Source organism: Leopardus geoffroyi, chromosome E1 (genome assembly GCF_018350155.1).
Source record: "Leopardus geoffroyi isolate Oge1 chromosome E1, O.geoffroyi_Oge1_pat1.0, whole genome shotgun sequence".
Lineage (NCBI taxonomy): Eukaryota > Metazoa > Chordata > Mammalia > Carnivora > Felidae > Leopardus > Leopardus geoffroyi.
In genome coordinates, this window is record NC_059330.1 from 24,404,599 (window position 1) to 24,417,968 (window position 13,370).

The window sequence follows — 13,370 nt, forward strand, 5'->3', positions numbered from 1 at the left end:
AGCAGCCAAGGTGAAAGGAAATGAAAAATTAAAAGAAAAAAAAAAAAAAAAAGAGCGCGGGAGGAAGCTGGCGCTTTGGTTGGAGGGCTCCGGGGAACGCCTGACCCAGGCCGGGGCGGTGATCCCACCCACCCTGCGCGGAACCCAGCGCGGCGCTCCGGGCCCCCAGAGACCAACGCCTCCCCCCCACCCGACCCCACCCGCCTCTCCAGGCGCCCAGGCCTGGTGCGCGGCCCACCCCCGGCCCCCGCCCCGGCTTCCCCCTGCCCGGAGCAACCCCCCCCGCTATGAATATTCATAGCTGTAATTAGAGAGCGCGCCCGGCGCCCATTACTGCGATTGTGCGTCCAATAAAAACAAACACGCTAATGAGGAGCTTTACCGCCGGGCGGGAGGTGCGGCCGCGCGCGCTCCGCTCGCCGCCCGGGAGTGCCTGGAAGGAAAAGGAGCGTTCCCCGAGAGGGGTCGAAGAAGGGGAGAAACCAAGACCGAGGGGCTCGGGGCGAGAGCGAAGGCCCCCAGGTAGCGGAGCGGGTTGATGGAGACGCCGTCCCCAGTGGGCGGCCCGCGGGCTGCTTTCACACCTGGCAGAGAGAACGGGACACCCTCACATTCGGGGCGGGCTTCGGGGCATCGAGCAGGGGCTCCCGAAACACCGGGGAGTGGAGGTACACAAGCCACCCCCCCACCCCACCCCCAGGCTGAGAAGCATTCCGCGCGGGCATGGTCTGGATTGGACCCGGTGGCTCCAAAAGACCTTGCGTTTTCAAAGGTTTCTGAAGGTAGCTCAAGGCCTCAGGCGCCCAGGCAGGGCTTCACTCCTGGTGAGAGGGGGAAGGAGAGCCTGGAGCCTTCTGGCGCAGTGGCGGGGAACAGGGCAGTACTGGAGGGGGCTGCGGTAGGGAGAGGGGAGGAGGTGGCAGTGTGCTCCGGGGAAGGAAGGCTGGGGGGAGGGGGGGGGGCTCAAGAACTAGGAGTAGGTGACAAGGCAGGACGTAGGAACGGGAGGAGTTTGAAGTCGACCCAGTGACCTACTTTCAGTGGAAAAGTGGGGTTGAGGGTCCGGAACAGTAGTCAGAATCTGCACACGAATCCGTGATGACCCAGGCATTCCTGCCGGTCAGCACTAGCACACCCACTTTACCAGCTGAGAACACTGAGGCAGCAGAGGTTAAGGAAATATACACAGTCACTTCTGCCAGTAGATGAGCCTGCATGTGTGACACTCCACAGTCACGGGTTCTGTAGGCCTGCTTGACTTATCTGAGGAGCTGTGAAAGGGATAGGGGTGGATGGACACAGCTGGGGTGCTGGAGGGGCTTCTCACTAAGTGACTGCCCAGGAGTCCCAAGCCTGCTCTTCAGGAAGTTGGGAATGACCAATACTCTCTGCTCCTTTAGCCACCAGCCCACCCTAACCTAAACCGGGCACACAGTAAGTGCTATATGAATGTTTGTTCAGGGGATGAAAGAAGGAAACCACTGGAAGGAGGGCACTTGATGTTGGAAGATGGGAGAGTTAAGGAAAGATCTAGAAGGGAGATGGGGGATGAGGCCTAGAGCAGTGGTTCTCAAGTTCAGCAATATCAGATTAAAATACAGATTTCTTATGTTCACGCGTACTGGATTTTATGTACTGAATTTTCACAGCATTGTTATGAGAGCCAAAAACTGGAAACAACCCAAAAGTCCATGAAGTGGTGAATGGATAAACAAAATGTGGCCTATTCATGCTTTGGAATGCTATTTGCAATAAAAAGGACAAAGGTACTGGCACCTGCTACAATGTGGATGAACCTTGAAAACATTATGCTAGGTAAAAGAAGCCAGTCACAAAGGGCCACGTTTTATATGATTCTATTTATATAAAATAGACAAATGTATTAGAAACAGAAAGTAGATTACCGATTGCCTTGGGTGAAGGGATGGGGGGATTTGGAGGTGACAACTAAGGAGTATGGGGCTTCTTTTTGGGGTAACGAAAATGTTCTAAAATTGATAGCGGTGATGGTTGCACAACTGTGAATGTACTAAAAAGCCATTGAATTGTACACTTTAAATGGATGAGTTGTATGGTAATGTGGATTATATCTCAATAAAGCTGTTAACAATTAACAAAACATTATGCTAAGTAAAAGAAGCCAGATTCAAAAGATCCTCCAGAACAAATCTATGGAGACACAAAGTAGATTAGTGGTTGCCTAGGGCTGGGGTGGGTAAGGGATTAACTGTAAACAGACACTAGGGATTTTAGTGGGGTTATAGAAATGTTCTACAACTGGGTTCAGAGGATTGTTGCCTAACTCAATAAACTTATTAAAAAGTCATCGAACAGTATGCTTAAAACAGGTAAACTTTATGGTATGTGAATTATACCTCAATAAGTTAAAAAAAAAAAAAAATAACAGATTGCTGGATCCTACCCCCAGAGTTTTCTGGGACATGATGGTTGGAGAATTTGAATTTCTACCAAGTTCCCTGGTGAAGGACGCTGACACTGCTGGCCAAGACCACACGGGGACAACCACGGGTCTCTAGTGGCTAAAGGCCAAGGCCAAGAAGGTGAAGGGGCCTGTTTAAAAAAAAAAAAAAGAAAGAAGGAACACCTTGGGGCACCAGCTGACCACACCCACCCACCCACTCCATTGTAACCCAGGCGGATAACCGGGAGGGGCTGTAATGGGCGGCAGTGAGCCGGTGGCCCTCAGTGCGTGGCAGACATTCCTCCGCAGCAGACAGCCGCAGAGTTAATTTCCAGGCAGCCTCTCCACGATCAACAGAAATTGCCAGCGTAAATAGGAACCACTGTTTATTTGCCACTTACCTCTGTCTTGTTCCGCTTAAATACTGAGGGGAAACCGGGGCCATTAAGGTCAGAAGAAAATACGCAGCGTCGCTGTGGGTGGGTGAAAAATGATATTAGTGATTGGGGGGGGGGGGCAGCAAAAAAAATAGAGGAAGAAAAGAGGGAGGGTGGAGAAAGGAGAGGAAAAACTGCCTTGCAGCAACAGAGCATGAAATAAAATTAAATAAAGATCTGTTTGGTGGGTGGGGAATCTTCGTCCTAGGAAATATGGGTGGAGTTTGAGGGAGGGGAGACTTCTGGAGTTGTTTGTAAAGCCAGCCCAGGGAGGCTGTAAATTCTGATTTCTGTTTCCTGCACGGATTAGAACAGTTCGGACTGATTCTCTAGGTCACCAGGAAACGGGCCCAGGGAGGGGACAAAAGCCCAAAGCAACAACTGCCCCCACCTTAGGGGGGTGTTTCTCCCCTACCTCTGTGGTCTTGGATTTTCCTTGTCCCTAGGGGCTTCACACCCAGAGGCAGCCCCCTTCTTCTCCCCCAGGCCCCACCCCCTGGCAGCATTAATTGGAGGCTAGAGAAGTACACATTTATTACCTCCCCTCCTGCTCCACACTAAATCTTGTGGCAATGCTTCTAAAAGTCAATAAAACGAGAAGGAAGATGCGATAAAATTAAGGTGGAAAGTGCGATGGGGAGAGGAAATGGGAATCTTCTTTTTAATTTAGCTTTAATTTTAATTTTTTGTCACCTCTCCAAACAGCCTCCACGCTGCTGCCAGCAGAGGGGAACTGGGGGAGGGGCTGGCTTAGCTTTTTAAAGACTGGAGAAAACTGCACACTGGGTGGGGTCCTGGGGAGCCATAGCTGGGAGCAAGCACAGGGTGGGGATGGGGGCTGCCTGTCAAAATCCTACTCACCTGGAAGGAGGCACTCTTCTTTGTGTTCCCAGACCTGAGGGCTCTTCTGCAGCTGATTTTGTGCTCCCTGAGAGCAGGATTGGTGTTTTAGGCCTCTTAGTCATCTGTCTCTCTCTCTCTCTCTGAGATTCTTTCTTAAAGTAATCTTTTACACCCAACGTAGGGCTTGAACTCACAACCCAGGGATCGAGAGTCGCATGCTCTACCAACTGAGCCAGCATCTTAGTCACCTCTTTATCCACAGTGCCTGACACAGGACAGAAGTAGCAGTGATGATGATATACATTTACTATTTCATTTTATTCCTGCCATCAATATTACAAGATAGGTACCATTATAGTAGCCTCATTTTACAGATGAGGACATTGAGGACTAAGAGGTGAAGCACCTTGTGGGTGGCCACAGAGCCAGCAGGTAGTGGGAATGCTATTCATGAAATAGATAGTGGATAAATCTCATTCATAAGGTGGATGAATAATGAATGACAATTGCATAGGAATAATAACAAAGTGCCAAGTATGTATAGGAGTGGTCCTATGGCGTCCCTCTCATTCAGTCCACAAATGCTAGGGAGGTGGGTGCCAAGCAATGCAGAGGTAGAGGTAGATGCCTCAGAGTTCTGTGGAGCTGAGCAGAATGGTGTCAGTGGGAAATCCCTTGAGGTCAGGCCAACGATCATTGTCATGCGCTTTCCCATTTTTAGGAAGGGTGAAATAACAATCCCTCATTTCGGTTAAACCAGAAAATGCTCTTTCCACAGTGGTCCAACCATGGGACAGACAGTCTGTGGCTCCACCTGTAAGCTTCTTCTCAAGAACAGGACCCCTGAAGCAGCAGCATTATTGATCCTCCCTCACCCTGGAACAAGCCAGGTGTCTGGAAGCTCCCTATAGCAAGGCCCAATGTGGCTTATTAGAGGAAGTTGGAGCTCAGAACTGGAAGGAACTGGAAGGATACCAGACCCTGCCAAGTGCAGCTCCACAACCTACATGAGGAAAGTCAGCCCCCTAAAGAGGATGCACCTTCTCGCAGATGTCCCCTCCCTAGAACCCAGAGATTGGCTTTCTTTTCCTTTCATGGGAGCTCCAGGCTCAATGATCTTCAAATTCTTAAGGGGAGTCTTGTTTCAGTCCTTGATGAAAGACCTCCAGGAGGTGGGCCAGAGGTAGGCACTGTTTCTTCTACATTCAGATGGAAAAACTGAGGCTCAGGATTTCTGCAAGACCATGTACTAACATTGGCACTGGGCCCTAGTTCTGCCCAATGAAGGATCTGGCTACTGTCTATTTTCAACTGAGTATGAAAAAAAAAACTGTATGTTTTCAGAAGGTACTTTCCTCCTCCATGCTCAGGGTCTGACACTGCACTGCCCCTTCCTTGCCCATTTCCTGATCCACAGGGGTCCACTGAGCTAGCCTGCCCCATGGTACTTCCCTCCCATAGTCCTAAAGATGATCCCCGCCTCTCCACCCAGAGGAGACAGGAAAGGATGCACTTCTTTTTTTTTTTTTTTTTTTTTTAATTTTTTTTTTTTCAACGTTTATTTATTTTTGGGACAGTTAGAGACAGAGCATGAACGGGGGAGGGGCAGAGAGAGAGGGAGACACAGAATCGGAAACAGGCTCCAGGCTCTGAGCCATCAGCCCAGAGCCCGACGCGGGGCTCGAACTCACGGACCGCGAGATCGTGACCTGGCTGAAGTCGGACGCCCAACCGACTGCGCCACCCAGGCGCCCCAAGATGCACTTCTTTTTGAATGGGCTCCTCCTTGCCCAAAATATTGTTCCCCTCATAAAACAAAGATCATATTCTCAAAGATAATCCCATGGAGAAGTACACATGAATGTTTGTAAGTTAAAAAAAAAAAATCAAGTTACCAAATACCATGCAGAATATAATCCTAATTGTGTTTTGTTCTATTTTGAAAAATAGTTTATGTTTATATACACACAGAAGATGAAGAAGATATATCCATCAAGGTATTTATACTGGTTTTTGTTTTCTTCCTTGGTATTTCCATATTTTCTAAATTTTCTGCTGGGAACATATGCTTTCATATTATATAGGAGGAAATTATAAATGAATTTTAAAATTCTGCCTTATTAGGTTCCATTTTTAAAAATACTGATACCCCTTTACATTGCTGGCTTTGTGGACTTATAAGCAGCAGCCAAGAACAGTTCACATGTGACTATGTGTGTGTTGGGGGGTCCCAACTCCCCCACCGTCTCCCAGTGACTGCTGTTCATCATAACCAGGACAATTAACCATCCCCTTATTATTCACACGTCATGATTACTAATCACCCTTATTAATATCCATGCTTTGCAAAACCAGGAGGCAGCTTGGCTCAGATCCTTGGAACTCCACAGGAATCCAATCCTGACCCCAGGCATGTCCCTTCCTGCTCTGTGCCTTCACTTTCCCCTGGATTGGGAGGATCTGCCCCTTCCTCATCCTTCCACAGTGACCAGTGTCCTCTGCTTCCCTCCTTTGCCACCTCATAAGAGCCTCACACCCCAGATGCGTTCCCATCCCCATCTGCCACCTGAACCACAAGACTCTCTTCAACTGGACTGAAATAAGGGTCTCTTCCTAAAGTTGATCCCTTTTCTCAAATTACCCACCCTGTTCATAAAATGTATGCTTTACACCAAACAGATGTGTTATGGCTAAAGACCGAACTTTATGGTTATCCCTTTTAACCATGTTCAGTCTCTAAATCTTGTTACCTGTTTTGGGAAATGCATTAGTAGTTCCGTGTTAAGCCAGCTATTGATACATTGGCCATTCAGCTAATGTTAAATTTCCTGGCCAATGTTTGAGGGAGATTTATACTCTGGATCACTTCAGCCCTTGGGTTTTTAATGTGGTGGTGGCTCAGAGAAATGCCGAGCTGAGCTGAGCTGTGCTGTTATCAGTGACGTGGGTCTAGGCTCTACCTGGTAGAACACACATAGAATATACACTGCACCAGCATGCCAGCTCCTAAAGTGGTGGTTGTAACCTCTTCTGGGTGGAGGCACACCTCGTTTTTCCTTCCCCTCCAGAATGACAGGCTTCAAGAAATGACAGTGAAGGGAAATATCCCCCAAAAGACATCCCTTTCCCTTCTTCTCCCTCCTCTCCTTCAGCTTCCCATTGTGTCCTTGACACCATTCCCCTCCTAAAGTGCATTGATCACACTCCGGGTCAAGATACCAAGCACTGACCACCACCCCAACCCTGGTTGAGAGGCAGAGCCCACCTGCCAATCCTGAACCTACTCCTGGAACATACTGGGGATGAAAAAGACAATGGATGTAATTTGAAAATGAATAGTAGTTGCACTTATTATATAAGAAATTAGATGCCTCTCACTTACCCAACAATGAAAGAGGGACCAAAGTGGCAGTCCAGCAACATAATGGGACACCATGTGGCCATTAAGATCACAAGACAGTGGACTTGAAGCCTGAAAATGTCCATGTGAGTGGATGTTAGGGGAAAGCAAGAAACCCAGAGGAAGGGCAGGCAGGGCATGCAGCCCCTGGGAAAGAGCCCCACACCAGAGAAGGGACGAACTGGGTACAAATCCAGACTTGGCTGTTAACACTGTTTGTGAGCCTCAGTGATTCCATTTGTAAAGGGAGATCAACGGCCCTCATCCCACTGTGGCAAAAAGGCTACATCAGGTCACAGGGCCCAGGAACTTTCAGCTACTCAGTAACAAAAATGCCCCTGAAGACAATGATACTCCAGAAAGAACTGATAGGAAGGTGAACATGTAGAAATTAAAGTTATTTGGATCCTTTTGGACATGGTTGGGAGGAGGGGCCCTGGCCCTTTGAAGATTCCCCACAGAGGACTGGCAGCCCGTCGAACACTAGCTGGACTCTGGAAGAATTAGAGAGAGAAATGTGGGCTCTCTACTCACCCCGGGTGCCCCAAAGAGAACCAAAGCCACACTCAGTAACTGGGCATGAGAGAGCCCAAGCTCAGTCTAAAATGAGAAGAAACAAAATCATACCCACCCCATGAAACTCACGGGAAGCACAGCGGGCCCTAGGAGTCCCCCGGGATTTGTCTCCTGAATCAGAGATAGAGAGACAGAAAGACAGAGAGTGAGCCAGAAGCAGGGAGGGAAAGGGCCCAAGTTGTCTTTTCATTTAGCCTGTGTTCTCGCCTGCTGCCTGCTGTCTGTTAGGGACAGGCTCTGCCAGCCTGCTCCAGGAATAAGAAAAATAAAGCAGGCAGCTCTGCCTCCTCTCCCTCCTCTCTCCCCCTCCTTCTTCCACCTCTGCTACCCAAACTCCATCCCCTTCTTTTGGTATAATGGAAAGAATGAAGAGTTGTGAGCCCACTTTAATGTTAATCACTCGACATGAGTATTTCTGGCAGAGAACAGGATTCTTCCCCCACGTGTATCTGCCTTCTGGGACACAAGCATGAAACGTGGCCCCGACATCCCCAACACAAGGCCATCCCTCCTGGTTATCCAAGGACACTTTGCAGACCACCTATCTCTGCCTTCGCCCCCCCACCCCCCCACCATCCCCTGCATGTTCCTCCTACACAACCTTCTTTCTTGGAGGGGTGGGAATGGTGTCAAGGACACAATGGGAAGCTGAGGGAGAGGAGGAAGAAGAAGGGAAAGGGATGTCCTTTGGGGGATATTTCCCTTCACTGTTATTTCTTGAAGCCTGTCATTCTGGAGGGGAAGGAGAAACGAGGTGGGCCACCTTAAGGGAGCAGAACAGATCCAGGGATTTGAAAGAACATTTCAGTAATTATCCAAATAATTTAGCCTCCTATGCTCTTCCCTGACATAGCACATTTTTGTGATAATAATCCAGGAATTTGGGACAACTCCCTTTCAGTTTCATGTCACTTACCCTTTGCTCTAGGAAAGCAATCTATTTGCAGTTTTGTGGCTGTGTCCTCAGGTTTTCCACCTCCAGCCTTTGCCCATTCCATGCCTTCTACCAGGCACCCCTTTTCTTCTCCACCTGTCAGGCAGTTGGAGCCATCTGAGAAATACTCCCTGTTTTATGAGACCTTCTTGGTATCTCCCAGCCAGAAAAGCTCTTTTTCTTCTCTGCTGTCCTCCTGGAAAGGAAGTATACTCTGGGATTTTCTGCTCACGTCCTATCTCCCAACTGGATGGTACCTTACTCATTCCTTGTGATGCCTTTCACTTAATGGATCAATCAATGACCTGAGAAAAGCAGTGGGGGTAGGGGGTTGGGAAGCCACAAAACTGCCCAAATTCCAGTTAAGTGACCCTCTGGACAGCAAGGCTTGAATTCAGTTTAAGGTACATTGCACAGGTGATCTCATGCAAGTTGTGTTTCCACCCTCCAGAGTGAGTCCTATTACCATCCCATCTTGTCCGAGACACCCCCAGCACTAGAGACTAGAACCCAGGCCGGCTGACCCCAATACCCATGCACTTCCTATTCTACCACACTGCCTCCTACAGCTCGTTTCCCAGGGGAGGAGGGTTGCCCCCAATCCTAACGCTCCCAGATGGGAGTCTCCTCTTGCAGTTTGAGTCCAAACTGAACCCTGGCCAGCACCACCACTCAGCCAGCTGGTTGAGCAGTTGGGGTCAGGGAGCCCCAAGCACTAATAAACACTCATGGAGGTGACAGGCACCTTCTCCTCCTCTGTATGAGATGCTGGGAGGCAGACATCAAAAACCTCTAGGGTAAAGCCCATTGTATTATTTTTCCTTGGGTTGTTCTGTAGCTGGGCAGAAGGAATTAGGCCTGGCAGGGAAGGGTTCACAGAAAAAAGGATACTCACAGAGGGGAGAGAGGACCCTTGACTTCAGCAGACAGCCCTGCCCAGCTTCTAGCCTGGAGTTGGGGTGGGGGGAAGGGTTGATCCCATCTCAATCTCTGAGATTTATGTACTGACTTCCCTAGGCCTTTGGGAAAATGCTGCAATCCTCAAGGCTGGCTCTCATCTCCACACTTCCACCAGCACCTCAGTTCCAGCCCCGGAGGTCTAGGAACAAACATCCTGACGTGAACTGCCAGGGCACCACACAACAGGCTCCCCAGCTCGGGCAGCCTGAAGGATCGATGGAGCACAAATGCTAAGGTCTTTGATACACACACAATTTACGTGGATCTTTCCCATGCATTATCTCAATTGGTTTAAGCCCCACAACAGGGTCCTGTGAGGTGGGGAGGGTAGAAATTATAAACCCTTCTCTTAGATGAGGAACCCAAGGTTCACGGAAGGTGAGCAGCTACTCAAGGTCACACTCTCGGGAGCTAGTGACCACCATAACACTGACAAAACCCACAGCAGTTCAGTCATTAAATGCCAACCCCGGTGCTAAGCACCTTCCACGCATCCAACATTCACAATAGTCCCGCGAGGTAGACATTTTACCTCCATTTTACAGATGATGAAATAGGGACTCAGGGATGTTAGGTGGTTGGGGGAAGCTACCTGGAGTCAAGCCTCAAGCAGCCTGATTCCATGGACGCTCCCCCAGGGTGGGGACTTTGTCCCTCTGGGTCCCCTGAATCCTAAGCACCTATAGGAGTGCCTGGCCCACATAAGGTGTCTCACTAAACATTTGCAGAACGTTTGTCCACTGAATAAATCTGTCCCCTTACCCTCGACTTACTCATCCCAGACTGCTCCTGTCCTTCTTTTCTCCCAGCTCCTTCAGTCTCCAGCCAACCATCTGACACCTCTTTCCTGAGAGTTCCACCGCACCCCGCCACCAGAGTTTCCCAAGGAGGCTGGGAAGTCAGTTCACCACCTTGCTTCCACACCTACCAGAATTCGGGGATTTGTGATTTGTCTCCATGGTTCCCTCTTGCCTCAGTTTCCCCACCTATACCAGATATGAGGGAAGTAGGCAAGCAGATGACTGGAAAAGAGGCCCGGAGGCAAGTCTGCCCTTCTACTTCCTTTCCCCCAGGAGTTTCTGGGGATCCCCTTCTCTGCAGATCCCACAGAACCCCAGATATGCAGAGAGGGTCCTACAGGGGGAGACAGGGGAGTGGTCAGGCCCAGCTCTAAGGTGCACATTTCTAAGCAGGGGAAAGGCTAAACTCTGAGGGCAGGGGTCTCTGGAGGATGGTCCCCTGCAGGGTGAAGTTTTGAAGGCCCGCTCTGGAACATTAGCAGCTCCAGCTGCCTTCACCCCAGGCATTAACCAGTCAACATCACTGAGGATTTTCCAGGCCTGCAGGCAATGAAGAGACCAAGATGCCACTTCTGTAAACTGATGGGACAAGAGAGAAGCCCCATGCTAGGTGCACTGAGCACCTCTGTGGGTGACCTCATTCAAGTGCCCCCAACTTGGAGAATTCTCCCCGTGTCACAAAGAATGAGGCAGGTATCTTAGACTTGCCCATGGTCACATAGCCAGGACACAGCTAAACAGGGACAGGAATCCAGGTCTTTGGGGCCTGTGCCTGTTGTGTCTTGCCAACATCTCCCAAGGCTTCCTTCAATAGTAGCTGGAGGCTTACACATACCTCGCCTTCCCAGCCTCTTACCTGTCCTAGGTTTCCAAGGGCAGGTGAGGTAGGCCAGTCCCACCTCCAGGGGCAGCTGGGTTTAGAAGCCTGGGCTGTAGTGATCAATGAGAGGACAGCATTCCCGATGCCCTCCACCACTCAGGGTCACCCACACACCGCTGGGCATCTCCTCCCTCACCCCCTTACCTGTACCCCCAAGCCCTCCTCCACAGCCCCCCTTCCACTTTCAGCCCCATTGTTTGGGGCCCCATGAATGACTAGGAGCTATGACTGGAACAGTGCTCCTGACCGCCGCCCCCGCTCCATCCCCAGCTTCTGACATCTCCAGGGCCTCTTTACCCAGCCCTAGCTCCCGGTGTCAGGTCCAGGAAGAGGGACTTCTCCTGCCCAGTCCTCCAGCCACTGCACTGCCAGTCGCTCAGAGGATTGACCAATATCAGAGCGCCACCTAGTGTGCCCAGCGCACGCCCTATCCCCTGCCTGCCCCGGCCCAGTCACTTTGTTTGGGGCAGGGCCTCTGGGGGGTAGGGAGCTGAAGAAGAGGAAGGGTTTCTGGCCTGGGCCTCACACTTACAAAGGGTCTCAAGTCCAGACTGCTGATACTAATCCTGGCTACAATTTTGTTAACCCCTCTTTGGCAAGTATTCTTTTTCTTTAAAAAAAATTTAAAAATTTTTAATGTTTATTTTTGAGAGAGGGAGACCGAGCACGAGCAGGGGAGGGGCAGAGAGAGAGAGGGGACACACAGAATGCAAAGCAGGCTCCAGGCTCCAAGCCATCAGCACAGAACCCCATGCAGGGCACAAACCCACAAACCTTGAGAGAAACCTGAGCAGAAGTCAGACACTAAACGACTGAGCCATTCAGGCGCCCCTTGGCAAGTATTTTTAACAAAAGCCTAAAATAATAAACAGTGGCCAAAGCATCATTAGATGTCCAAGAGACCCATCCATATATGGAGACTGTGCTCCATGCCTCACCAAGCCTGTTTTGTGTTCCCTCTCCTGCCCCACCTTGCCTTCTCCCTCTCATTCCCAGACTTGGCAGGAAGGGTGATAAACAAGCACTGAGCATGGGCAGGGAGGTCAAGCAAATCTGGGTTTGAATCCTTGCTTTTTACCAGCTGTGTGACCTTGAAAAATTCACCTAAGCCTTCTGAACCTTATTTTCTCATCTGTAAAATGGGATTGTAATGAACATCATGTGGGATAACAAACATGAGGCACTGAGCAAAGTGTCAGCCACTTACCAGAATCTCCACCACTGCCAGTCTTGTCCTCCCTGTCCCCCTCAGGGCATCTGTCATGATGTCTGCTTCCACAGCACTTTGAGCTGGGGCTCCATCATTTTCTTTCTCTCTGAGCACTGGCCACACTGCATCTTGCATGTTCTGTGGATAGGCCCATCTCTTCTCCCTGACCCTCTGGAAGCCCAGCCCAGTGACCAGTGTGTGTCTGCCAGTGACTGAACCGAACGTTCCCAGGCTGAATGGCCATATCCTGTTAGGAGAGCTTGTTCTCCAATCCAGAGTTCTGACCAAGTTCCTGGCCCTGTCAAAACACACATTTTCTATAGGCTTCCAGTTATGGAATGAATAAGTCACAGGGATGAAAGGTACTGCACAGGGAATATAGTCAATGGTATTGTAATAGTGCTGTTCAGTGACAGATGGTAGACATACTTCTGGTGAGCACAGCATAACACACAGAGATGTCGAATCACCACGCTGTACACCCGAAACTAATGTCATATCGTGTATCGATGATACTTCAATTTAAAAATAAATAAATAGGGGCATCTGGGTGGCTCAGTCAGTTAAGCGGCCAACCCTTGGTTTCAGCTCAGGTCATGATCTCACGGTTTGTGAGTTCGAGCCCCAGATTGGGCTCCACGTCGACAGCATGGAGCCTGCTTGGGATTCTCTCTCTCTCCCTCTCTCTGCCCCTCTCCCACTCACTCTCTCTCCCTCTCGAAATAAATAAATAGACTTCAAAAAATAAAAATGAGTTAAAATTAAAAAACAAAACATATTCTCTCCCAGAGCCCCGGTCTTCTCCTCTGTAAAGTGGTATTGAAGTTCATGACTTGCACAGCCGTTGTAGGGATTGAGGAGAGGACATGTGTGAAAGCACTTGTAAAGGCTATAACACACAGCAGGCC

At 49.7% G+C, this 13,370-nt stretch overlaps 1 long non-coding RNA gene across 1 annotated transcript; it reads right to left on the reverse strand.

The window, feature by feature from the left end:
• Nucleotides 1–1,840: 1,840 nt before the first annotated feature.
• On the reverse strand, nucleotides 1,841–5,217 carry LOC123603350. The gene is made up of 2 exons (XR_006714845.1): nucleotides 3,721–5,217; nucleotides 1,841–2,895 (listed from the first exon to the last, which is right to left on the reverse strand). It is a non-coding gene; the product is annotated as an uncharacterized LOC123603350 (long non-coding RNA).
• Between the last annotated feature and the right edge of the window lie 8,153 nt (nucleotides 5,218–13,370).